This window comes from Podarcis raffonei, chromosome 7 (assembly GCF_027172205.1).
Source record: "Podarcis raffonei isolate rPodRaf1 chromosome 7, rPodRaf1.pri, whole genome shotgun sequence".
Lineage (NCBI taxonomy): Eukaryota > Metazoa > Chordata > Lepidosauria > Squamata > Lacertidae > Podarcis > Podarcis raffonei.
This window is the reverse complement of record NC_070608.1, coordinates 31,335,001-31,362,277: the sequence shown is the minus strand read 5'-3', so window position 1 is coordinate 31,362,277 and position 27,277 is coordinate 31,335,001. Positions and strand designations below refer to the sequence as shown.

At 39.3% G+C, this 27,277-nt stretch overlaps 1 protein-coding gene and 1 long non-coding RNA gene across 13 annotated transcripts in view; one reads left to right on the top strand and one right to left on the bottom strand.

The window, feature by feature from the left end:
* The window catches only part of LOC128417333 (uncharacterized), a 34,405-nt gene extending 30,156 nt beyond the window's left edge, over positions 1-4,249 (bottom strand). The window contains exon 1 of the long non-coding RNA XR_008331437.1: positions 4,028-4,249. This is a non-coding gene — a long non-coding RNA (uncharacterized LOC128417333). The remainder of the gene's footprint in view (positions 1-4,027) is intronic.
* Positions 2,193-27,277, top strand: part of ZFHX4 (zinc finger homeobox 4) — a 178,252-nt gene continuing 153,167 nt past the window's right edge. For 4 of the 12 annotated variants that reach the window (XM_053395817.1, XM_053395818.1, XM_053395816.1 and 1 more), the window contains exon 1: positions 2,193-2,604. The gene's annotated coding sequence lies outside the window, so the exon portion shown is untranslated. The other 8 variants (XM_053395819.1, XM_053395809.1, XM_053395814.1 and 5 more) reach the window with 8 other exon arrangements.

The following is a 27,277-nucleotide window of genomic DNA, read 5'->3' as shown; positions in this document are numbered from 1 at the left end:
TCGTTTTCTTATGCTCCTGCTACGTAAACTGTATCTGTTTCTTCACTTGAATCTGAACGAGAGGCATTGTGCTCAGGTGTTTCTTCATCAGACTGGATTTAATTGTCTCCAGGGCTAGGAAATGGACTGCCATCCTTCAGACATGTCTTTGAATGGCCAATGCATTCTGCTACCTTAGACTCCCCTTCCGCTTCAATAAGAGCCAAAGAGACCTCTTTCTGTCCTAAGTTCCCCGATCTTACTGAACGGGGTTGGGAAATTTCATTTTAGTCATTGTTAACATCGCTGGTCCCTCTCTGCAAACAACGATACAGACTATCCCTTCTTTTGAAACTCAGCTTTCTGATATGCGCACAAAACATGCCCAAGTACTGTTTCCTTTTTATTTCATTGATGAGTAGGTATAACTCTCGAGCGAAAACAAGTTACTCTCCAAAAGCCTTCCACGCACTGTCTTTGACATTAATCATTGGGCTCAGATCTTGAAATTTGCTGGCTGCGGTTACTTTCCACTCAGTTTCTACGAAGTTTCACCATGTTTTGGTTACCCACGGAGAACTGGACTTCCATGTGGGCATTTCCCCCTCCTCTCAAGTCTAAGGGACCTTCACCATGACCTTAAAACATCTGTTTTTCTTACTGCGTCTCCCTATCTCTGGTCTATACAGTGTCTTTCCTGGCAGGCCCTTCATTCATCATCAGGTGGATATTTCCCTCTTAGTATTAGCTCCAGGATTTGCCAAATGTTTCTCTAGATCGGACGGTTTAAGGCCCCTAAAAGATGCATATTTATACCTTGTTTTTATGGAGGATTGTGTTAAACCTTTCTGTTGGTATTTAGTGCTTAAGGCCTAAGACAAGGTTTTGACGTGTATCCCAGGAATCAGGAACTTCAAAGGCACGTCAGCACGAAGGTTATGGTTCACCTGCGCAGGGTCTTTGGGATTGTAAATATCCTTTATATTTAAGTCTTAGTTACTGATCTTTTCTGGCCTTTCCATTTCTATAATGTTGGGGGAGGGGGAGTAGGTGTCCCTGCGGTGTGTTTGGATGCTCTTTTAATAGACATGATTTTTAATCTTCACTAGGGGGTATTTAAAAGTATCTGGATTCCTACTTTTAGTTAATTATATTTTAATGAAAGTGTCACTCATATTCACATCACATCTGTAGTATTAGGTTAAGATAATTAGATTTTCAAATGAGAAGCGATTGCTTTCCGTCCCTTGCAAGAGAAGATTTCTAGGAGATTTCTATTTATAATGGTGTCGGTGGATTATTGTCTATAGACCAATACAACTCTTCCTTTTCATATAAAGCACTATCTCTGGTAAACCTAAGGAGAAATATAGACCCTCTCTCTTTTTTGCTTCCATAGGGAAAAGGCAGGTAGTTCTGCTGGAGTAGCATTTGTTTTTTAAAAACCTATTTACTACTGGTATTACACTAAAAAAAATCCTGTTTGTTATTATAAACTTACTTTTGTTGAGTTGTTGGACCAGTTACACCAAGGAGATTAAACTGCCATGTGTATATGCAATAATGCATATGTCATATGTGTATACATGAGCTACAGATGCAGAGATATATAATGTCACCGTATGCACAATATGTGTGTGCAAATAAATCCTCAATAATATGTAAATGATTCTCTATGGCTATAAGAGCAGAAATTTCCGATCTCAGACTCACTCTCTTTCCATACAGAGGCGCATTCCACATTCATTATCCCAGGCATATTTTCTTCCTTTAAAAAAAAAAAAAAGGAAGGGGGGGAGAGAGAAGAGAGAGAGAGAAAGAAAGAACTTCCCTGGTGGGAGGAATAATTAATTTGCACCCATATCTTTTCACATTCCTGAGCAGTTATGAACAGCAAATCTTCTTTCCTTCCCCTCTGCCTCTTCTCTCTCTCTTTAATTTTCCCCAGCCATCTACTTTGTGTGTCTGTGTGTGTGTCTGTGTTACTAATGAAGTTTGCAGACTTGTGTTTGTGTCCACGAGCTGCTTCCCTGCTGCCCGCTCTGCTTTAGGGCCAGTGGTGTGGCTCCCGCAGCCCCTACGAGCCCCCAGCAGCAGCGGCAGTAAGTCCGGGCTGCGCGTCATTTGCAGTCTGGAGAATGTTGATCACCTCACTAATTACACCTCTCGCTCGCTCGCTCGCTCGCTCTCTTCTCTCTTTCTCTCTCTCCCCCCCCCTCTCTCTCTCATTCCCAGAGTGCATATCGGGAATAGACACACAAAGACATGCGCACTCAACTTAATCAGCCATTTTTTTAAACAGGGCTAAAACGATAATAATTAGCAGAATAAAGACATATCGGATTTTCATTTCCTTTCCTCCTTTTCCCAACCCCTTCACAACCAAACAGCGAGACCGCGGTCGCCACATGCTTTAACAACTCCCGGACCCCAAAGGACCGCTCCATGCCCCCCACTTCTTGCTCAATCATTTTTATTTCCACCCAATAAAGTTGGAGGATTATTTTTTTTTATTTTTTAATGAACCTTCTGTCGTTTACTTGGATGTGATCAGCTGTTAAGTAAATAAAGCAAAACAAAACAGAGAGGCGAAGATCCAGTAAGAACTGCGAGGGGAAATGGAAAGTAAGTTTTTTCTTTAACTTTTATTGAGTAGTTTGTGTTAAATTTAGGTCGAGTATCGATTATCTTTCCAGGCTGATCTTGCACAATCTTTGATATTTCGCTCTCGCTCTCCCTCTCTGCCTGCCTCTTTCTCTCCCTCTCTCCCTCTCCCTCTCTCACTCTCTCGCTCTCTCTCTCACACACATACACACACTCCCATCCCCAGATCCTCTCTATCTCTCCCTTTCTCGCCCCCCTTTTTTACCTCTTTCCCCATTTTTAGGTACCGCTTTACGGGAGGAGGGGTTCCTTCTTTCTCCCTTTCTTTTAAATTCCGGGAGGGCGGATGGGGCTCGGGCGGGGGTGTCCGGGGTTGTTTCCCCCCCCCCTTTTCACGCTGTAACTTTCGGATTAAGTGAAGGACCTTAGACGTTTTGGCGGAAGAGAATCTTTTCGGTGGTGTCTCTTTTTTCCTTTCCTTTTTCCTTTTCTTTTAATGAGCTGGGCAATGGTCTTATTTGGAACCACGACACGGCTGTCAAAAGTACTTGCCTCCCTGTTCCCTTCTCCCCCTCCGACCCCCTTTAACCCCGGATTCCGGAGCGCGGTGCCTCTGGGGAAAGTTTGGGGTGCCTTTGGGGTCAGAGACGCGTCTTTGGCTTTCGATGCGCGGGGTGTGCGAACGGCGCTGGGCTCCGAGGGGCCCCTCCGTCCTCCGCGTGTGTTTGGGTGTGTGTGTGTGTACGCGCCGGAGATGCGGGGTGCTGTGCTTTGCGGCAGCCGGGCTGGGCGAGTGCCTCGGCTGGCAGCGCGGCGAGGAGCCCGTTAGAGGAGCGCACCGCCGCTCGCTTCCCCGGGCTGCCCGTCCCCAGCGCGCTGCGCTGCGCCCCGCCTGCCCACACCCGGCTGCGGAGCTGGCTCGCCGGAGGAGCTCCGCTCGCCGCTGCCTGCTGGGGCTGGGGCAGCTTCGCCCGCCGCTTTCCTTTGTGAAAAGGCAGCCGCGGGCTTCCTCCTTCCCTTCCCTTCCCCTCCTCTCCGCTCTCTCCCTCCTTTAGTTGGGGCTCCGGCGTTGTTGGGATCGGACCCTGGCCAATTTTTCCTTCCTTTTTTTAACGTATAAAAAAAACATCGCTTCTTCTCTCCACCCCCCCAACCCCACCCCACCCGGCCCAATGCGGTGTGTGAGCCCGGTCCGCCCCTCGCCCTCTCCCGCAGCGGCTCCGGGTCTGGCTCGCCTCGAGTGCATCTCTCCTCAATGGCAGGCGCGCCTCGGCTTCCCCTCCCTGCCTTTGCAACCTGACCATCGCCTGTAAACATGGGGATCGGGAAACTTTGCCCCACCGCTGGCGGCTGGCGGCTTGTGGCCCCTCTGCCCTGCCCTGCCCGCCCGCCAGCCCCCTGCCCCTCGCCCCCCGAGCGCACGCTGATGTCTTTCTTTTGTTACCTGCTAGCCGGAGGGGGAGGGGGGTCTCGATCTCACCGGCTGCTCGGGGCACTGGGCCCAGCCGAGAGAGGAGGCTCCGCGAGCCGGGTTCAGCCTCCGCGCCGTCCCGAGGAGGCTTTTTCGCTCCCATTCAATAACGCACACCCTCCTCCTCCTCCTCCTCCTGTTCTCCTCCTCCTCCTCCTCTTCTTCCACCTTAGGTACCAAGACATACATCGCAAACATAACACCCCCCCTCCCCGCCCTCCCCACCACAAAAAAGCCTCTCAACCCAAAGACAACTTGCCAGGCTGAAGATGGTGGATTTACATTGAGCCAGACCCCGCCAGGGTCACCCAGGAAGTCTGACTATCCCTCTATCTGACAGTTGCATTTCCTCTCCTCCATTCCGATCGCCTTTTTCATATTATTATTAACCCTGTTCCATTTTTAATCAAGGATCAGGTAGCTGGCAAAGGAGAGGGAGAGAGAGAGAGAGGAGGAAAAAAAAGGAGAGGGTTGATGATGTTGAAGGTGGATAAATATCTCCTATATTTATATTTGAAATTGTGATTCCCCTTTGGAAGGATTTCCAGTGGCTCGATCCTTAGGAGCGGTGGTTGAAGAGCAGATTGTAGTTTATTCTCTCTTTGAGAGTTTGGTGGATGTCTCAGTGGATGGATGGAAGGAAGGAAGAGGTAGTGAGCAGCAGCCTTGGAAGCCCTGCCTGTTGTTGGTTAGATTGAGGCAGAGACTTGGCTGCGATTGGGACACCACTGTGACATGGGCATCGATCGCTTCCATTGAGAGCAATGCAAAAACACAGTCTGGGTATGTAACACTCTCAGTGCCATCAACCCTTGTTTTACTTTCTATTTACTGACAAAACTGACAGAACAAGGCAAGTGAGAAGGGACTTTGCTTTTTAAAGGCTAGATAGGAAAGGGGGCAATGGAAAAGACTTAAAATAAACAGGACTGGAGGGTTGGAGAAGAAAAGAAAAAAATATTTTTTAAAAAATATGATTGTTCCATTTTCTATTCAACGCTACTTTGAAGGAATTTCTTTCTCTTCTGTGCTATGGGATTCTAGAAAAAAAAGAATACAATTGCAGTAACTGTAATACTGTAATAAAAAGCAATCATTGCAACAACAGCGAATATCTATATCTGTTTATCTGTATATCTATATCAGGCTGTTTCAGGCTGCAGGAAGGCACACCAGAATAAAAGATGGCTAGCCAGCTGTTTTTAACCTCTTGCACCTGGCTTGAGAGCTGGGACTCACTTGGATTATTCAGTGAGCCTGGCTGAATATTCATACTGTAGGACCTACATGCTGTGGCTGTAGCATCATCTATCGGCATTGCCTTGGGCTTTGAAGGGTTTCTGCAAAGTAAACATGTATTTAGTTGTTTTCCTTCAAATGGCAATGAACATATCGGTCCAATTAAATAGAATACTTATAAATCTACAGAAGTGAAATCTGCTCAAAGAACAAAGAAAGGTCAAGTAAACCATCTGTATAAGTCACAATAGCAGTGGTGGTAGTACCTGCTGGTAGGATTAGGAGTGATACTACCTTAAATGCAAGCTTGTAGGGAATACATCCCTTGTATCTTTCACAATAGACATAAGGTTGTGTTTATATAAAGATTTTATTGTTCACCAGCAGAGACCATGTAAAGAACTATTGAGAAAATCACTGTTTAATATTGCAGAATTTACAGCTTCTATTCTGACTATGAGCCTAAATTTACACAATGGAATTTGATTATCTCTAATAACAGTATTAGATCCTGCACTGGATGGATGAGAATTGAGGTGGTTTTGTTGATTGCAAGGGTTTAATGTTGCATTTCAGAATCTGATGTGGTTTAGCCTTCCTTCCATTAACTGGAAAACCCCTGAGGTTTTACAATTATTTCTTAAAGATAATACATTTAAGATTGCATTGGTAGGCTGGAGAAAAGTCATATAGGCAAGAAGGGAAGCCCTTAATAACTCTTGAGATTCAGACATGTTCAGCAGTTAGATTGGCTCTGACTTCACCAAGGGTCGACAATGTGTCATTTCCATGAAGCCAAATTGCCCTCTGCCTATATGATATTAATGTGCAAATCAATATTTCAGGGATTAAATTTCCCTTCTTCATTTTTTATGGTTTCTACCTCAATAAGTCTCAAGTCTATTAGAAGAGGCTGGATGATTTAAAATCTTTCACTGCAGAATGGCTTGTTGTAGCCTTGTTTCACAGACCATTTTTGGATTTTCGCTCTAAAAGACGAAAGGCTTTGCAAAGAAGTTCATAGTCAATGTAGGGGCATGCGCAATACTGTAAAACCCTTTTCAATTTAGAGATAAAAAGGTATTGAATATATGCATATATATGGTATATACATTGTGCTGCTTTAAAAATATTGTGTTAATCACTTATTGATTTATTTTGAAATCAATTGAGGCTTCTTTCTTGTTAGTGATTTGTTTGCATTTTTATGCATTTTCCCCACCACCACCAGCATGCTTGGATTATTTTGCAGTGAGTATTATTTAGGTCTTCTTTGAAGAATATCTAAAAATAAGCATGTTAAGCTAGTTAACGTAAGTGATATTAAAAGTCTGCTATTGAGGCTGAGTGATGTTAGTTGCATTGAATTAATTAAGAAAAGGGATCTTTTACTGAGATGTTAGTCTTTTAAAGTGGATGTGCATTGGTAGTTTTTATTGAGTGGTCTTTTGAATATTCATGATTAGTTAAAAATGGAAAGCGATCAAGGAGGAAACCATACATGGCAGAAAATTTAGGTCACATACAAGGTTGTGACTTTATCGCATATTGGGAAGGCCCTACTGTCTATCATTTTGATGCTGTTTTATAGGCTTAGACCATCTGGACCAAGTTCCGCACAGCTGCATTGATTTCGTATGTGATAGAACATTTTTTCCATTCAGTGTGAAATGTTCCTTCCTAAAAACATACACTAGACTCGCTTAATTTAGTCTGCTAAAAGAAATGTACATGAAAAAAGGACAAAAGGCTCTTTAATCTTTGCAAGCTGTTTGTTTTTCTTCAAGATTCCTGTCTGGGTTTGAAAAGTCGTGTTTATTGAGATGATTCTGAGGTGTGACATTAAAATAATATATGATTTCGGGGGTCTGTGCTGAGTCCTGCTCTTCTCCTTGCCTGTCAAAACACAGTTAATCTATTCTTATTTACAATTAATCTCAATAAAATTAATCTTAACTGTGCATTAGTCAGTGGCTTAAAATATCTAATTATATTCAATTAACTGCTGTCATAGTAATTAACACTGCTTAATTGCTTCAGCATATATTTATGTAAAGCTCATTAGTTCCTAGCTGCTCTTTTTCTCCTCTTCTCATTCCTTTTTTATTGCTGTCACAGCACTGACATCAAATCCAGGCTCCCCCCCCCCTTTTGAACTTTCAACATATGACAGTGACAATAAATGAATCTGTAACATTTTATTTAGCCTAATCTTGAGTGCTTTCATTTTTTAAAATGTAGCAATGCTGGGGCTTTAGAGAGCCTTCTCTCCCAGCATATTTGAAAATATTTTCTGTCTCTGTTGATGGAAATATGAGAAGCCAGGTTAAGCTTTGTATTTATAAATGAAGAGCTTTTCCTGCATCTGCCTTGGGGCTGTACCCACAAGGCAGAGCTTCCCTATTCCAAAATAATTCAAAGGGTTAAAGACTTGGCCAAGGTTCAAATTGAAAAGTGCCCAGGGAAAGTGCATGTGAATATGTACAGGTTTCATGTAATTAGTGCTTAATTATATTAACATATGCAAATTGTCAACTTTGGAGCTTGTTGAGCTGGCAAAGATCAGCCTGGCACAATTGCTGCATTGTTTTGAGACAATAATGGATTTCAAGTTGGATTGTGGAAACACATAACTAGCTATCTAATTTAACTCATACCATGGTGAAATTTCATTAGTCTCCATGGAGACTGGTTTAATTGTGCTGACTAATGTTCTGGGCTGCAGAATGTCCTAAAAAGAAAGCGTTGTTTGCCTAATCCACCTTACAATGACACTTGTTTGTACATGTTTCCTTTGTGTGTCAATTTGCATATGCAAATAAATAGTTTCTCAGCCCCCATTTGTCACGGCTGTTCATTACCCATGAAGAGGACATTGTTACTAGGCTGTTACTGAGTCTCCCAAGACAGGATAGTGTCAACCAGTCCAGCCACATTCTTTCATAATTTGTTTCTGATTAATAGACCAGAGTGAGGCTCATTCTATTCAGGCCTCTGCAAAGGGAAGGTCAGTTCTGTCACTGAAAGGAGTTTCCGCAGCAACTGAAGTCCCCCCTCCCCTTTTCTTCTTTGGCTTAACAGAATCATATTTAAAATATTGTATTCTTGCTCTAAGGAAAACATCTTCTAATAATCTCTAGTTTCCTAAAGCAAAAGATAGAAAAACAAAGGAGATTCGGGTTTTGGAATATTAATCCTGTTTTTGACAGAAAGGTAAACTGATATAATTGCTTTTCAGTGGAAGGAATGGGGGTTTATACAAGTGTGAAAGCATCGGAAAGGATTAGCATTTTTTTGCATAATGAAAAGCTCTGCTGAATAGGGCACTGAATGGTTGACTGAATGACTAAGATGAAAGGAAGATGAAAATGCAAGCTTCTCTTTCTTTATGCCTCTGCTCAGCTCTCCCTAAAGTTATGTTTGTCCAAGACTTGAGAAAACAAGCAGAAGCTCAGATTTCAGCAACTTTATAAGATGCCTTGAATTTCCATCATCATGCTGATGAATATGTATGATAATGGTGCAGCTAGAAGATGATAGACACAGGTTTGTAAGTAGTAGCAACATTACAGACTAATCAAATATTGACTATTGGGTATCGAGTCTTCTCAGGGCTTTGCTTCTGGGAGGGGCAAAGGTGAAAAAATATATTTTTAAATCAGAGGAATGTGTACATCAAACAATAGTAATAAGCTAAGTTTATTGAAGCTGTTATATGTAGGCATAGTTTTTAAGTTAATAAATGTTTTAATTGTTTTTTAAATTTTTTTGACTGTGTTTGAACTGTGTATTAAGTGGTTAGTAACCATTTCGAGGATACAAAATAGGAATTGCATCAGTTTGATCCTGTCGATAGATAAAAAATACTTTAGATAGAAATTAGGCTGTAATGAGGTTGATTCTTAGTGTGCTTTAGTGCTCAGTTTTTGATATGTTTACAGTAGGGTCGTAAGTCATGTCACTAAGGACCCAGTCCCTACTCCTAGCAAAGTCAGTGATAAAATATCTATTGACTTAAATGGGACCAGGAGGAGGCCTAAAGCTATGACTGTAATTGGTTAGCTGTTGACAATGTGATCTGTGCTTCTAATTATGTGCTCTCAACAGTAACCGGGACAGTTAACGTATTCTATGTGTTGATGCACTTTTACAAATTAAAAATTAGTTCCATGGCACATATGTAAATCAGATGTAGCATGGAAAAAATTATTATTTATCGGCTTGCATGTAAAATAGTATCTTTTTCATATCCCTGTAATTGTATTTGAAGTCATCAGAGAAAAATACTTTTGAATGCACCATATAGCAACTTGCCTTATGTGTTTGTTCAAGGAACCTGTGTGTGTGTGTGTGCAATTTGAGGACTATAGGTTGTATCCAAGTAAGTCATACTAAAGTAGATCCATTTAAATCAATGGACATGGCTGAAGTCTATTGATTTCAAAGGATCTACTCTGAGTATGACTTGGATACAACCAATATATGTAACTAGTTTGGTGGACTATTGCACATTTACAAAGTAAGTAAATATTTGTAAATAGCAGAAAGTTGACAGCTTAGTATGGAACTATTGTCAGAAGAGGTTTGCTCTAAGATGACTCATAAAGCTTTCATGTCAGGAAAATTATTTATAACTTTGTAAACGTTTATTGCTAATGTTTGTGGATCTTTGAAACATAGTTTAAAATAATAAGAAAACTGATGTACCTTCAAAGTAAAAGATGCTTTCTGAGAACTTTGGGGAAATGTGTTAATTAAAACACATTAATTTATATTGTTAAGCAAGCGACATATGTTCTAACTGGTTGTTTCCCAACCATTGCTAGCTAACACATGGTTCATGGTAGTTTATGGGATGGGACATCTGCATTCTTACTGAGGATGCAGAAATCCAGGCTGCCCATACAGTAGGAATGCATGTACATTTACAACCCCACTGAACTCAGCCTGAAACTTACTTCTGAGTACAGTACATGGAAATTATTTTGTTGCATGAGAATATAGAGAGTGAAATACAAACTCTTCAGCACATGTCTGTTAAGTGTAACTTCTATTGTGAAAAATAGAATGTGTTCCTAAGTAAGTAGATTTTAAACCTTTTTTTACTGAGAAGCAAACCACACTGAGTGTAACTGAGGTCATCTTCTTGTTTGTATGTATGGCTAGCTTTGAAATCTTACTACTATAATAATTAAGGGGAAATTTGAAATGGTCAGGTTCAATCGTCTTCATAGATCTAAGTCTTGCCATCCTTATAGAAGAAAAATGTCTACTTGTGACTATATAAAGTAGTTTAGGATATGCCAATTAATATGGATGTATTACAGTCTTCTGTAATAGGCACATTTTATTATTTTGTTATTCCAGTGTTCTCTTAAGTCTTTTTTGTTCTTTTTGCTTTAATAAGTTTGCACTCATAAAAGATTGGAATGCTAGAGTTGTCTAGAGGGAGATACTTTTAAAAAAATATGAAGAAAAAGGAATTATGTTGGAAGAATGGTTGAGCTGAGTTTTATGAGCAAAATGTTTACCATTTTAAGACACATTTAATGTGCACATCCCTTTTAATGAGCTTTCAGCTTTAAAAATATTTGCAATGTAATTTGTTTGTAATGTTTTTTCTAATTCTGGGAACTGATTAAAACCTGCCTGAACATTATTAATTTTTTTACATGCAGGCATAACACATTCATAGCTGTCACTGAACTGGGTGGGCAATATTAGTCCCTATAGCAGGGGGACATTTTTCTGTTGAGGGCCACATCATGGCATAGATAATCTGTTGTGGGCCACATACCACCAGCAGGAGGGGCCAAAGACAGGGATGGACAGGGGGGTTATTGTGGAAACTGCTTGTGATATTTGGATAAAGGAAGGTTAATAATAATAATAATACAGATGTGAACAAGCCAACCTCTTCTCCCTCCCTCCCTCCCTATTCATCCTCACCTCGTGGGCTGCTAGGGGAGGGACAGATTACTCTTGTCTTTGAAGTATTCACTTGCAGAGGGCCTCCCCCCCCCAATTATTGCATCATGAATTTGGTTTCTTCTTCCATTCTCTCTCTCTTCCCACTTGCCTTCCAGGATCACCTCATTAAATTTATTTATGACATTTCTATCCCAGCTATCCTCAAAGCAGCTCAAAATGGCATACAGTACACTGTTCTCCCTCTACTCCTTTTATTCTCAAAACAACCCTGTGAGGTAGGTTAGTCTGGGAGAGTCATCCATTGAGCTTCATGACTACATTAGGATTTGAACCCTGGCCTTTGCTGGATTATAGGTGTACCGTCGACTAAATCATGTGACTATATTTTGAAGAATCATTTCCCTTGTTTCTGGCAAACAGACAAGAATCAGATATGAAGAAAGAACAGATACGCTTTGGTTGGACATCTTGCAGCAGAGACCTTACCTAGGAGACAACCCATTATGTTTTCTGGATCAGTTCTAGCTTGTTTTCAGCTTGACAAATGTTTTCTGTTTGTTTCACTTTCTATCAGTGAAAGACAGTACAACACTGGATACCTCAGTTGGTTAGATTAGTGCTGGTAACACAAAGCTTGCAGGTTTGATCCCTATATTCCTGCATTGCAGGGGGTTGGGCTAGATGATCCTCAGGATCCCTTCCAACTCTACAATTCTATTATTCTATGATCTAATAGTTCAGTTCTTGTTTATGTAGGGGAGTTCAGATATTCTCATTATGATGTAGATTTGAACATGTAGCCAAGTGATTACTATCTCTGTGATATTTCATCCTAAACTTTATACATGACGGAAAATCCAAAACAAACAAACAAACAAACACCCTTTAAAGTTGGAAGAGACAGAGACAAGGGATGTTAACAATTGTATGTTAACATCCATACAATTGAATTATCAATTGTATGATAATTGTTAGTTAACGCTTGATGTACCAGGTGTTAGTAGAATAAAAATGTGTGCAGTTGCAACAGTATTTAAGTATTACACATACCATCCTCTGTGTTTACAGATTCACTTTATTACTCCCTTGGTCTTTCTTGCCACAAAGCTTGGACGCAAGAGGCTGTTCCATACTATATTGCCTGGGAGTCTGCAATGCTGACCACTGCCAATGCAGCCTAACTCTCTTCTTAATGATCAGCTAGCTATATATATACCAGTATTTAGATCATAGGTTAGAAAGGAAAAGTTTCAACACCAGCCTTAAGATGTACAGTGTGCAGGAAGGCATCATTGCAATATGCAAAATATCCACTATTTCTTCTGCCACCATGTTGCTTTTCTGTCGACTGCAACCTTGTAGTAGGCCTCTATCCTCCCTCTAACTTTCCAATATAGGAAGATCTTTTAGGATGTTGATTTTTTAAAAATGTGCTTTTAATTCCTTCTGATTGGGTTAGTAAAAGTACCACCACATCATTCTTAGGCGAATCTTATTTGAGTTGATAACATGCATTTATTTATATATATTGTTCCAGATCAAAATGAAACGGAATAGAAACTTACAATTTTTCAGGTAGCGATAAGAAGGTTTCATTCACCTATGAACCATGCGGACACTGGAAAGACACCTTTGTCATATAAATGGAAGTGGCAGTTCATTTGTATATTGTAAAACAACATAAAATCATGTGATATTTAGGACATGTTTTGCCTTTAAACTAACTTTTGTATGCTTAGTTCAAGTCTGAAAAGGTCATGAAAAATTAATTAAAATCAAAAGCCTGCTTCTTTAGCTGTAAATTCAGTTCATTCATGCTAGTGTAAACCTAGTATGTGACAATATAATAATTGAATTTAGAAGTCAATTTAGAATCACTGAGATTCACTTTGCCTTCAACATCTTTTGTAATACAGTATTGCGATGTAGGACTAGATTGTGGGCCTATATGACTGAGGTTGAGGCCTGGGCATGGCTGGCTTTTATAACCAGGGAGCAGACTCAAGGGAAGTAGTTTTCCCTTTGGCCCACTCCCTAAACTGTGCCCCCACGTTCACTTGTGATTGACTGCAATCTCAGGCAAGCCCCAGCAGCCAGCACGGCCAGTGCAGGAGGACATGGTATCGTCCCTCAGCCATGCTGAAGCCAAAATATTGTCCTACAGCGGCAGCCATGCTGGACCGCAACTGCCACTTCCCTCCATCTGGCAGGTAAGCGGCCGTTACTTTTGGTGGATTCACCAATACTCCACATCTAGCTTGCAATCCTACTTGATTTTGGTCCTGTTTCTGTAAGAGAACACAAAAATGGTCTTCTTGAGTTTTTCCCATGCAGAGAGATAAAATGGTGAGGAAAAACTTCACTTAACTGAATGCATAGTTGCTCTCAGTGGCACAGGAGTAGAGCCAAGAAAAAGCTGGCAGTCCTAGATCCCACTATTATCTGCTTTACAACTTCAAAGGCAGAGTCTTCTCTGTTGCATCCAATTTGAGGTCAAGATACAAAGGACTCAGAACAACAAAGAAAACCAAACTTTTCTAGAGTTGCTCTGTTGTTAAATCTAGGTGAAAGTGCAGAACAACTTTCACTCTTTGACCTTTTACGTCTGGGCTCTCTGCTACAGCTATGTCCATGAGACACAGTTAGGCCTCACGTTTAGTCTCATTTTTTACTCAATCAAATAGAATAGAATTGGTGGCCCTTCTTTCTCAATGCTACAGCACTCTGAAGAAGATGAAGCACATTCTTGGTGAAGTCCCTTTATTTTTAATCTTTGATCTGTCAACGGTATTTGCAGCACTGAAGTGAAACTCTGATCTACTATAGTTCAATCAGGATGTCTTTTTCATGCAGTTGGAACTTCAAGCTTCTCCTTGATAGGTTCTGTTCAGTTTCTGATTCATCACAGTGGTGTAAAGTTTATGAAACATAGAAAATCATGGGCCAAAGTGATGAGGATGGTCAGTTTGTTGTATATGTGATGAAACCCTTGGGAAGTAAAGCTCTTAAGGCTACATTCTGAAAGTATAATTTATGTTTCAGAGGCAGTTCAATATCATAGTTTAAGATGTAAAACTTAAAATACAAACATTAGTTTTATTACTACAGTGCTGAACCTTAATTCTTAAAATCAGTGGTGTTGTCAAATACCATAAAACGAGCTCAGAGCATTCTGTTAATTTCTTGTATGTTGCAATAGTTTGCCCTTGTCACCAATGCTGTAAATTAAAGACTATCTTCTGACGTGTTAGCATTCGTCCCGACTCTTCATTTTTGTTATTTAAAACATAGGGTTCTCAGGATGTTGTATTTGATTTTAAAAGCAGTTGACAGTAGTACATTAAAAGGATTTACAATATTCATTCTTCGATATTTCAAGAATTATGAGAAATGTTAGCATAGTTTGTGATTGAAATTTTAAGTGGTATAATAGTTTGTTAATTACATGGGCTGCAATTCATAGTATTTATTTATTTTACTAGCAGTAGTTGATTTTCCTATATAAGATCTGCTTTATTTATGCAGTTTTGACATGTGAAATGGGACAGTCCTGCTTCTAGGAAGGTGGCACAAAAGTTATTCAAGAGGTGAAGACTTGAGGAAAAATAGGGTGAATCACTTCTTGTCTGAAATGAAGCAGGGTGCAGATTAGGAACTATTAAGAATTGCCAGGAGTTGCTGGTCCTAGAAGCCTGTTTAAGTGCTCACTGTCAACAGGAAAATCACGGGCGGCACTTAAAGTGGCTCACCTCTGATTTATTCATAAACCACACATGAGCACTTGGCTTTGTTCTTGCTCTAGTAAGGGGAACTGATTCCAATAAGAACAGGGATAAAGAGCTTCTTGCATGGTCCAGAAGTGAATAGCACTTTACCTCAAAGCATGACCTCCATTCCCAAGATCTGTTGTGTTACAGTTGACTCTGTCTCTATGTTTATTCTCAGTTGAATTGCTAGGAGAAGTTACAACAAATACTTTGCAAAGCTTCTAGATTCAATGAGAACTCTGTAACTGGGACTTAGGTTCTTCTGCCTTGATGGAAAAATTGCTCTGTTTATTCTGGACCTAGTGATTTTCTTTCATAACGTTTTAGCTTTGGTGCTGCAATTGCTAATTTAGAGGGATGAACTGATTTTACCAAAGCTGAAATGAGAAAGTTTACTTATAGAAAATGCAAGTTACATTACAAAAAGATAGCTAGTGTCATCCTAAGAGTCAGAAAATTGGTTCCCTAATTTACTAGGCATGTTTGATTGATTCACTTTATTTATGTGTCTCTAAAAATGGGGGAAGGGACATTTAGAAGACTTTTAACTGGCATGTTTGCACTAGGGCAGAGGTTGAGTACAGTTACTTAAGTCCCTTGAGAAACATTTAGTTAATAGTAGTCATGTTCTGATCCTGTCCATATCTGCCCTTTTCTTATTTAGTGAAGCTTATTTGTGTTTACTTAGGTTTGGATACGTTAAAACTGACTTGCATTTTCACAACAAATTTAACAAAAGAAGAATCATAGTGGAAGATAGTGATGAGAGTTAATGATATGTCTTTAGATAAAGCAGTACTTGTGTGCAATCTGATCACTGCTATCAGCTCATTTGTCATGGCTGAAGTGAAAATGTCAGGACCAATGAGCGTATGAGTGCTGAAGGGGGCGAAAGGGCTTTTGGAGACACTTTTGTGCTGGGAGTGGGCTATAGCTTAAATGCAGCTCTAGGGAAATACTTGGATTAGCAAACTCTGTGCACAAATCCCTAGCATAACAGAATTAGTTGGGAAAATGAAGTTTGTTGTTGAGGGGTGGGGGGAGAAGGGATAATTTCTGTCACACAGCCCTCGGCTGCAGCCCCATAACTGTAAAATAGTGAGGCATTGTGTTAACTAAATTTAGTGATGCAAATTTACACGTTCCAGTAAAATGACTGATATCCAACATCACAGCCTGGTCTTATTGCAGTTTAGCAATTGTTTAGTTTAGTTTAGCTCTATGCCATCATGTTAAAATGCAGAATATCTTTTACATTCTGAGAAACTGCATCTTAGTGACTTTTCAGCTTTCAGTTGAGAGTTAATTCTATTAGGACATCTGTGGGAGGTAGTGTAACAAAAGAACCATCAGAGTTGAATGACATTTATCATTCTTACTTCTTATGGATATTTTTCTCTCTCTGAATTTTTAATTCACAGTATCTAAACATTTCCATGGAGTAGCTCCCTTTCTTTATATTGCAAACCAACTTTCATCTGGCTCCAATGGAGCCCAGACTCTTTTTCCAGTGCAGTTGAGAGACTGGCCTCCTTAAGGCTGACTTGTATGTTACAAAGACGCAGTAGGGGCAACCCACCCTACTTCCTATGTCATAACAGAAGCAGGGAAAGAAGAAGCTCAAGTCACGTACACTACCTTTTTGATCATTTATTTTTTAAGTGTGAAGCAGCTCTCAGTATCTATCCATTCTCTCGCAGAGCCTAGGACTTGCCGATCAGAAGGTCAGCGGTTCGAATCCCCGCGACGGAGTGAGCTCCCGTTGCTCAGTCCCTGCTCCTGCCAACCTAGCAGTTCAAAAGCATGCAGTGCAAGTACAGTGGAACCTCGGGTTGCGAATGTGATCTGTGCGGGAGGCACGTTCGCAACCTGCACCGTTCGCAACCCGCAGCACCGTGTGAGTCACGATTTGGCGCTTCTGCGCATGTGCAAAGTGTGGCATGCGCGAGCACCGAAACCTAGAAGTAACCCGTTCCGGTACTTCCGGGTTCAGTGCAGTGTACAACCCGAAATCGCGTAACCTGAAGCGTCTGTAACCTGAGGTACCACTGTAGATATATAGGTACCGCTCTGGCAGGAAGGTAAACGGCGTTTCTGTGTGCTGCTCTGGTTCGCCAGAAGCAGCTTAGTCATGCTGGCCACATGACCCAGCTCCCTTGGCCAGTAAAGCGAGATGAGCGCTGCAACCCCAGAGTTGTCCGCGACTGGACCTTTACCTTTAATTAATGTCAATTGTGTGCCGCCTTTTTCAGGGCCCAAATGCTAATTCCTAGGCTTGCCATTTGAAATGTGACAGGTAAAGAGGCAGTTCAGATGGTTATCATTTCATAGCGGAAACACATAAGCACCGTCCTGGAGTTATGCACCTTTGCTTCATATTCAGAACTGCACAGCATCAGGAGCATGCAGTTGTGGTAGCTCTTAAGTGTGATTTATTCTTCAGCAGTGACTAATTATCCAAAGTTTTAGAATTTCAGTAGTTGAAAGCATAGGAGCCTTGATGGAAAAGAATGCGACAACCTTGTTGCAGAGATCAAATGATAAAGCATCTACAGGAGTTTTTCATGTAGATTGTTTCTCAAACATTTGTGACCGTTGAGAAGTTCTGCTGTGTATATTCTTTGGGCTGAGTTGAAATAATGTTTGTTAGGCTAGCCAGCAGTAGATAGCTTCATCTGGTTAGCCCTCATTCTTATTACTAAATGGTTTTCTGATGGTTACTTTTCCACTCCTCTGGACTGAAGATAGATTCAAGAATGGTCAGAGCTGAATGTCTGGAACTTGATGGTGAATATTTAGCCACCTTTGGCTATCCATCTTTGTCTCACAATATTGTTCATAACAATAAGAAGGGGAAGCGGAGACTTTGAAGTTGCCCATCAAAAGTGAGCTCCAGAACAGCAGACTGAGCAGGCACTTAGGTCACCCAGTCAGAATCTATTCCACTATGATGAGACATTTTGTATTTAAATTTAAACAGTAATTATTTCCAAATGTGTGTCTATCTACACTCACACAAACACACACAAGCTTATGCAAATTTTATGCAAACCTCTATCCTCATTTTTTGTTTAGACCAACATAATGACCAAAGAAATGGTGCATTTATTTATTTACTAACACAATTTATATTGCTCTCCTTCAACACAGATATGTTCTCAAGATGGTCAACAGTGTAGGAAGGGGGGGAGGATAATCTAAGATATGATATGATAGTAATAAAGCATTCAAACATCAAATCAAAACAATGAGCTAAAACAACAAAACTGAAAAAGATGGCAAACTGAAATAAATGATAAAATTGCATTAAAAAATGCTTAAGGAAGTTAAAGACTTGTTACAAGTCTAGAAAACAGAAACATTTTCCATGGTGACTAAAAGACAGTAGTGAGGTCTGTAAGCAGGACTTCTTCAGGAGAGGGACCATCACGAAAAGGGTCCCTCTGCAGTTGCCACCTGCTGCATGTCAGACAGCAGTGAAACCCAGAAAAATAACTCTGGTGAAAGATCTCAGTGGACAGCAACCCAGCTCAGTGTTCTGAACTAGCTGCAGTTTCCAAACTGTCTTCAAATGCTGCCCTTTGCAGGAATCCATCTGTGAAGTTTCCAGGTCATGAACAACTGTGGTTAGGCTATCTCTGACTAGGAGGGATCACAGTTGGCTTATCAGCCTCAAATGATAGAAGATCCTTTATGTCACTGAGGCTACTTGAACCACACAATTCACACTTGGCTGCCTGGGTAGACACACTGCTGATCATCTCCACTGCTGATCACCTCCATCTTCTCAGGACTAAGTGTCCATTTATTGACCCTTGCCCACTCTATTTTTGTTTCTAAATATCAGACTGGCACTTCTGCCTCACCTGACTCAGCTTGCCAAGAAATAACTTGGGTCATCAGCATATTGATGACATCCAGCTCTATAATACTCATTCAACACCTTCCTATAAATGTTGAACAACATAAGGGGCAGATGAATCCTTAGACATCCCATAATATTAAAGTTATGGGGTAGACATCCCACAATGCCCGCTTCTGTAATCCATCCTCCAGGTAGGAAAACAGCAACTGAAAAACAATGTCTTCAGTTCCCAATCCAGAGCACCTATCTAGAAGAATACAATGATCACTGGTGTCAAAAAATGCCAATAGATCCAGAATAATCAACTGAGTTGCATTTCCTTTGGCTTTCTCAGTGCAGGTCACCCATCAGGGCAGCCAAGGCAGTTTCAGCTCCAAATGTAGGCAACAATCCAGACTGAAATGAATTCAGAAAATCATTTCCACCCAATAGTGCTTGGAATTGCTGGCAACCACTCAATCTAACACCTCATTCGAGAAAGGGACTAGCTTTGGCAACTGAGCCTAAAGGTGGATTGTGCCCTACCTTGTTTATAGTTGGAATAACAATAATTAGGGGTGAAAAGCAGAGAGGTTTTTTTGGGGTTTTTTAAGCCAAGCGGTTTGAAAGAAAAAACAGGTTTGAGAGCAAGTAGGATTAAGATCAAGTAAGATTCTGACTGCATGCATTTGTGAGCAAACGGCTTGCAACAGCACCTTGGGAGCTGGCTTAGTTAGAACCAGAAGTGTGATCAGAGTTTCACTTGTACAATGAAACTTTTTTCCATCCTCCTCAATGCAGTTCCCTACTGCCCTGGAAAATTTACTTTTGAGGGTGAGGAGACTCTTGTGAATAGTGTGTGATATGGTTTGACCAGCTGCAATGGGATGAAGGAATCAGTAAAATTGGGGGGGGGGGCACCTTGCATGAGTAGAAAAGTATTTCTGTTCATGCAATATGCCATTGATTCCAACCAGATGTAATATCTATGTTCTGGCGTAGGTTTCTTTGGTTGTGCAGCTAGATGCTGCGTTTTCAAGAGTGTTCCATCTGTGACAGTGAGCTTTAACAGCTAGAACTGGACCTGCCAAGTTACCTTGCCTCTCGTGTAGGAGTTTTGAATAAAATTGCCACAATGGTCTTTAAACCTTAAGCACTTGCCTGCCTTCTTATGTGCCATTTTGAACTCTATCAGCAGAGTAATTTATTTTGTCTAACCAGAACTTATCTTTGTAACAAGTAGTCTCTACATTTCTTCTATTTCATGTTATTTTCAGATACCATACATGTGTACTTTTTGGGTGTGCATGTTCAGTTCTATTGATTTACAGTGTGAAATATCTGATACCTGTTTCCTGCTCTTTTGGTATGCATAGTCAAAGGGGACTGATTAGATTCTCCTTCCCCACCAGACACTGGGATGTTTTAAATGTATAATTATTGTTGCATGTCATTTGATAGCTGTACTAATTGCTGCCAACCATTGTCTGTTTGCACTTAATGCTGAAACCTGATCAACATCCTGCTTTGGTTGATGTTTGGTGGTAAACTTTAATTAACTCTTATTGCATTGAAGAAGAGCTCAGCCTCAGTGCTAACTAATCATTTACCTTCATTATGCCCTGACAGCTCCACTTGTTCCTAGTCTTAATAGATACACTAGTCAGTAAATAAACCTCCAAGTCTTTATGCCCTGAAGTTGTTGCACATTGATATTTTGTTGCTTAAAGTATAAAGATGATGGGCTAAAGAACTATTTTAGTTAGTTTTGTATCTGGTAGTAGCAGATATCACTCGAAAATGGTCTTTTTTATACCGGGGCATTTTTATTTTCATTGGAATGGTAACTGTAGATTTAAGATAGCATTGCTGCTTAAATGCGGTTCTTATATGCATGTATCTTTTGAATCAATACAATTAAATCTGTCTCCTGTTGGAATTCTTGTAATTATTTTTACAGAAATACTTTTCATGTAATGATATTGAAGTTAAGTAATCAAGTTACTGACAGATCATGTAAAATTCAACTCAAAATTGCTGGCTCCTTGATTTTAATTTGTCTGACATCAAGTTTGTTTGAAAAGGGATAATATGTAGTTAAAGCAGGGAGCTCATAATTACGGCTGACGTTTGTTTGTTTATAATGAAAACTAATTAAAGTTCATACATTTTAAAACACAAAAGTTAATTACTGAATTGTTCACTTCACTTATGCAGAGCAGTCAAATTAACTTGCGCTGGAAAAAAATGACAAGAGGCTTTGCATAATAAAAACAAATGTCCCAGCTGATCTTTCACTATCCAAACAAAATTTGCCACTAGATTATTCTAGAACAATAGGTGGCTTATGAATGGCTAAGCTTTGTTTAAAACCTTATTCTAGTGACAGGCTAGATGTCTAATATGAAATCATATTGAATGCTACAGTCCAGTGCACAGTGGCATATGTTAGGTTCTACTGAAATCTGTGCCATTGAACACAACTCCCATTCATTTCTAGGGACTCTACAGGAACAGTTCCTTGTGGACTTGCTCCTTAAGTATGGCAATGCTCCAGTCATAAGTGGTATCATTACTTTCATTTTGTACAATCGTCTGTATTGTACTTAAAAGCCTCTTCTATATTCTGCTCCATTATGATCTTTACTAGCATTGCAGTATTGCTAATTACTCAAGAATTGCAGTGCTTACTTAAATATCTGATGATTATTTTTTGGAAGAAAACTACTACAGTATTGTTATATAGCACTAAATGCTTTAAAAAGTATTTTCTTTTAGTTTTGTGTATTATTAGTCTTAGTAAACTTAACCTGTGTGCCTAATCAAATCTGCAATGGTTTTGAATAAAAGAGTTTATGATATTTATAAAGTATATTAGGATGGTAATAGACTATTATGTCAAAATATTTATTGTCTCATATTTACATAGTAAATACAGTTATGAAGGCGTTGCTGTTTCAGCTTCTGATATTAATTATTTGTTCATTCTGACCCTAAACATATGTATTTAGATACATGCCTCACTCAACCAAATGGAATCTATGTCTTAGTATGCATGCTTAGCACAGAAAATTGCTAATTTAAGTGACAGGTGAAAGCAATATATTTTCTCTTTTAACATGTACAATTGTTAATGTCCTTTAAAGCTTCAACCCTATGCATGCTTACTTGATGGCAAAATCTGATTATTTCAGTGGTACTTACTTCTCAGTAAGTGGTATGTACTTCTGAGTAAATATGATTAGGATTGGGCAGCACAGTATATGATGTATACTAATATTGGATGCAATGAAATAGATTAAATTGTGACGGTTTTACAAATGGAGGTCATTGATATTTGAATAAACATAGTAAATGTGACCAATAAATTCCAAAATAATAAATGTAGTGGATTTTAAAGGAAATAAATAAGACCTAATTGATCCTGTGGTGCTTAAGCTTTTGTGCTGGGCAGGATTATTAACTTGAACTTTCAAATCTAATACAGATTTTGGAGTGAAAAGAGAAACATGGAGCTCTTTTCAGAACATGCTTGTAAAAATGACTGTAATTTACATAACCTTTCATGGAGTATGTTGTGTGCAATACAATAAAGGGCTTGATTGATTTGTAGATTAATATTTATTTAGTAAAGGAAAATCAAAGGGATTAAGCAGTCATCATTGTAACCCTAATCCTACTTTGCATAGATAAGACAAAGGAAAGTGATTACTGCTTAAAGCTCACTAGGTCACTGCCATTCAGGTGCACTTTTGTCTAAAAGAAAGAAATGAGGAAAAAGTTGCTTTGCTCTATGAAGTGTTTTCAAAACTCCAGACTTTTAGCTGTAGGTTAAGTATTTAGACTTCATTTGTAATGCCAGTGCTTCAGCTAAACAAGGAACATGAGAAAGAGATATTGTCAATTATCATGATTCACTTTCTGGACTGACGTCACTGTGAAATATTAATGACCAAGCCACATGATTTGAACTCTGAATCTGCAGGTTAAATGTTTTCAAGGATAATATAAGAAATAAGGCCTTTGTTATAAAATGATTCTCAGGAGAAAACAGGCATACTCTGCAGTAGTTTGATTAGTGGAGAGCTGCTGGTCTTGCCCCAAAGGGAGAGCAATTGCTGTGGTTTAATGGAAACCGTTGGAGAAAATACAGGAGACTAAAGCAATGGTATTTCAGTCTTATAATTAAATTAAAAATTCCAAAGCCTGTTATCTTGCTATCGTGTATGCTCTCCCACTGATTCTTCAGTATATAAAACAAAGAAACTATCCTGAGAGGGAGGAAGAGCTCATCAGTCACATGAGCTTGCATTAGAATATTAGTATTAAAAATCCAAAAGATAGCCTTTAAGAATGATAAAGGAGAATGCGTTGAAACAATATAGTGATTGAACAGCCAGTCTGGGATTCAGTTTGCAAACTTTTCTAGTTTTCTTTTTAAAGTGCTATTTTAAGTGCACGGTATATTTGGTTACATCCCTTTATTCAAACTTAATTACCTTCTCCCCTTTGTCGTGACATGGGTGGAAAGTTTTTGCCGTGTCAGGAGAGGTCGTCACACATTCTTTTGCAGTTCTCTTCATTAATTCCTTCTTGCAGAAGCATTTTCTTTCGTGCTGGGAAGGTAGAAGGGTGTAATAGAAGAGCCCTGAAACATCAGCAGGAAGCTCTAAGCTGGTTAATGCAGTATAATTGTCTGGACATAGACTGGTCTTTGTTTGTGTCGTTCACTTTGAATCAGCTGTAATTAACTCCAGAGTGTTTCCAGATTGCCAGCAAAGAAAAATTACAGCTTTTCTGTTTTAAATTGGAAAGCTCACAAAGACATTAACTATGCATATTGCTTTTACTTTGATATAATTCTGTTCTGTGAAAGGGTGGGGGGAGCATATTTGGCACCCTTCCCCCAACCCTGGACCCTCAAATCATACTATTGTAAAGCTGTTTGATTTAGGGTCTGTTAGAGTGTAATGGCTACTTAGTACTTTTGGTCTGAAAAATGTTTTCCTTGTATCATACAACTGCCACAGTATGTTGCAGTTGCTTCAATGGCTACTTTGGTTCTTCAGGGTTTTCGTTCATGTGCTGGAAGCATGTTTTAGATGGATGTACAGAAAGCTTCTCACATGCAGCTAGGCTAGAATTCCATTATAGAAGCAGCATGGTAAGTTTTCTCTCTACTATATTTTGTACTATCTAAAACAATATTCAGTTCGACACTTAACATTTCTCTCAGAATGCACATTCATTACTTTTGCGCAGGTAGTTTTACCTGTCTTTGGATATTCTAAATACCCAAACTGTGAGAAAATGGACTGTTTTTAAATCTGTTTGACTTGTGGTCAGCCAAATGCCTGCCACACCCTGTTTAAAAGGTACTCTGTACAGTACTTTATAATTATGGATTCCTGTATGGTCTAAAATGAGTGAGCTGAGTGAGCAAGCCTCTAGCTAATGCATCTAATAATACAGCGCTGTATACAAAAGATCTGTCAGCAACTGATGCAAAAAAAGTCTAACCAAAATCCACCCCTTTCTTCTGAATTTAACAATAAGGAATTTAAGCCTCAATGTGGCTTTAGCAACCAAAGAAAAGAAGCTCTTGGTGTCTGCATAATACCACTTTGATGGATTTTTTCATCAGCTCTCCGTACGTGGTAACAAATAAACAAGTATAATTATACTTGTGAAGGCCTATTCATTGCTTTGTCAGGATTAGATATATGTGCAGTTTTCACACTGAGCCTCTCTTTTGTCTTTGCCTAACTCACTATGACATATTGATAGAGGATCTGGGATGGGGAAAAGGCCACAGCAGAGACAGTGATGACCTTTTGGAAACTTGATATAATTCAAGGATTTTTATTTATTTTCTATATATATGTGTGCATGTGTGTGTGTGTGTGTGCGTGTGCGTGAGTGTGTGTGTGATTTGCAACTTGTTCCCAAATTCTGATATAAGTGAGCAACTTTTAACCCATTTTTAGCAGAGTAAATAAATAATCAAAGTGTTCTAAGATGTCTAAAGAGCAGATGGGAATAAAAACAATAGGCTAAGAAGTCTCTTGGTCTTCTTTCCCAGCACTTTGCACTGTGGCTAACCTAGCATTCCTTTCCCATTATTCTATCCTCTTGATCAGATCACGTTCTTTTTAATCATTTCACAAACACTGTCTCACTGGACCGTAGAAGAGGGCTGGGACAATATCAATTAAAAAAACAGAGGTAAACTGGCATTTCTGATTCTTAGCTCTAATGGGAACTCTGCATTCTAAATGCAGAGGAATTCTCCTATTGTTCAGAAAAGCACCCCCTTTTCATTAGCAAAGCTGGCTGTAGGTGGGTTTTATAATTTGGCTGAGCAGAGTTTAGAGAAGAGTTTTTCCAGGAGGAATACAGAGGTTAGTAACGCAGGTTTTTGGTGTATTGTCCGTCTGTTCTGAAGAAAAGGAGTTATACGATCCAAGTCATTGGCCTTGTGAATTGCTGACACAATTTAACATACTAAGCAGGTTAGCAGGTGCGTATTTATGAACTCATATGATAACAACTTTTAAAAAATGCTTTCTTTTTGTTATTTTTCATGATGTTTGTATTGCAGAGGAAAACTGAGTTCATTTATTAGTGCTTAAGGACAGATGTGAAACAAAGAGCTTAAGCTTTAATTTATAAAATGGGCTGAAATCTTTTATGTTGTAGTTGGGAGGGAGAAAAATACTATTTTAGGTTAGTGTACATAGTCTAGAGCACAAAATAGAGGGGGGCCCTGCCCACTTTGATGCTGAAGATGTTATACTAATAAAGTTCGTATATCTTCAGGCACCTGATGCATACAGCAACTCTAACATTTTATTGTTCATTAATGTACACACTGCACAACTTCCTCTGATATAACATTGATGATAAGCAGCTAAGAACTAAAAGATTTATATTACAGTTGTTGTGTATTGTGGTCATTGTTTCTGACAGTTGGCGTGCAACTGTTAAGATTACCTGGACGGACTTACTTGTTGTTTCGTACTATTTACTCTATGTTTAGCGGGGGATTGGTGGATATAATCCCCACCCCTCAAATCAGTTCCTGTAAAATTATCAAAAGGGGAAATGTAGCTGAAAGACTTTCTGAGATGGTGATTAGATAACCAACAGCCCAGATTTGTATTTGCCTAGAATTATTCCATGTATATTAAACACCAGCCCAGTTTAGGTATAACATGAATACTTGTGTGCATGGCACATTCTTGGAATACTTTTAAACTGCTGTTTACTACAGATACTGGTTCCAAATGTCCTAATGTAAATCTACAGGCATAAGAACTGTGGAACTTTTTCTTTTACTATTCTTATAAACATAATGGCATTCCTTAACATTTAGTTTTGGAAATTTCTCAGTCTGCATCCTAGCTCATACTTGCAAGCAGGGGAAGATGGAATAGTTACTTTAACATTGATATAAGATTTCTTTTTCTAGACCGCTTTAGGTAGACTTTATGAATACATTGTCTACTTGGATGCATGTATTGGTTGTACAAAATGGCATATGCAAAGGTAAACATGCCCATTTTGGGGCTAATTAGAAAATTATTAGGTTTTCATGCTTTTGTGATCAGTTTATTTCAAAGGAATTTTGGACTGTATGCATGCCATGAGCATAATTAACCTGGAGCTCATCAATGATTAAAATTACACACTAAGCTTTGTGATGTTTGATTCAGGAGCAATTAGTCTGTCAGTTGAGCCACCTCAGATACCAAAACTAATTCTGATTAATTTTTGCACTATGACAATCTTCTAATGTATCTTAAACAGATCACTTCTCTCTTTGATGGTTTGCTTCTAGGATTATATTTGATTACATTTATTTATTTTAATTAAGTGGCTACACTTTTTAATATTTTGCTACCTTTGCATTTCCTTGTTAATTTTTTAAATGAAAAAAAAACTATTAAATCATACTCAGAGGAGAAAGATTGCTTTTATCATGTCTGATACATGAGACCATCTTTTTCTTCTAAATGAACAGTCCAAATAAAATACAAAGACTTACTATAGTTCAAATAAGTTTTTTATTCTATAATCACTCCAATTCCTATTGTTGGATGGAAATGTAGAGGCTTGCACAACTAGCAAAGTTAATGACAAATATCTCTAAAATGATGAGGATTACTTGCTTCATAATAGCAAGAGTAAGCTTGTATCATAGGCTGAAAATAAACCCTAAAGTTTGAGATCACTCAGCTGTTGTATGCAGTGCCATCATTCTGCAAGTGGAGAGCTCTGCAAGGAATGAGTGGTTTAAGCTATAATCTAGCTACTGCTACAGTGTCCTTGCATATACCCCAACCCCAAAAACAAGAGAGGCAGAATTTTAACTAGTGTGTGCCCAACTTTCTGGTGCTTTGCTCTGCTGCCAGAAACTGATATGCCTTTTATAAAGTGCAT